The 550-nt window shown below is 44.0% G+C and overlaps 1 protein-coding gene across 1 annotated transcript in view; it reads left to right on the forward strand.

The window, feature by feature from the left end:
• Positions 1-550, forward strand: part of polr3e (polymerase (RNA) III (DNA directed) polypeptide E) — a gene marked incomplete in the record, with an annotated part of 14,274 nt that overhangs the window by 215 nt on the left and 13,509 nt on the right. Inside the window, 1 exon segment of the mRNA XM_035663624.1 lies at positions 180-288.

The following is a 550-nucleotide window of genomic DNA, read 5'->3' on the forward strand; positions in this document are numbered from 1 at the left end:
GGGCTGACTGTTATTTTGACTGACATGTGTGTTAGCACGCCTAGCTATCGTGCTAATGCTAAGGCTAAAGTTGTCTGGGCTACGTCCCACTTATAGCTCGCTTCGTTGCTTACACGTGTGTTTACAGGGACGATAGGTGTTTTTGGCTGGTCGCTCTTTGTCCTGTTTTTCTTTCACAGGTGTGTGTTTGTCCGCCAGGGTGAACATTTTGAGCCGGCAGTGTGGTTCAGGGCCTGTGACAAGCTTGCTAACCGAGCTACCGTAGCCAGAAACTGGACTTCCTCTGGTGTGTTTTTGTTTAAAAAACAAAAAAACAAAAGAGTAACTGCCTGTGATGAGTATTATAACTACTGTAAATCAGTGTTCTCCATGCAAACACTGTGTAACAAACCTTGTGTTCAGCTCACAGAGGTTTAACGTGGTTGCATTGTCTTGCATCATGTGAGCTTTACCTGGTTGTATCAGTGGTAGCATCACTTTACAGACTGTATAATCATGGTCTGGCTGTCTCGACTAACTTTTGGGGGTTTATTCTCTAGAAAAAGGTTAA

Source organism: Morone saxatilis, unplaced genomic scaffold (assembly GCF_004916995.1).
Source record: "Morone saxatilis isolate NCDOM2014 unplaced genomic scaffold, NCSU_SB_2.0 Contig1, whole genome shotgun sequence".
Classification (NCBI taxonomy): Eukaryota; Metazoa; Chordata; class Actinopteri; family Moronidae; genus Morone; species Morone saxatilis.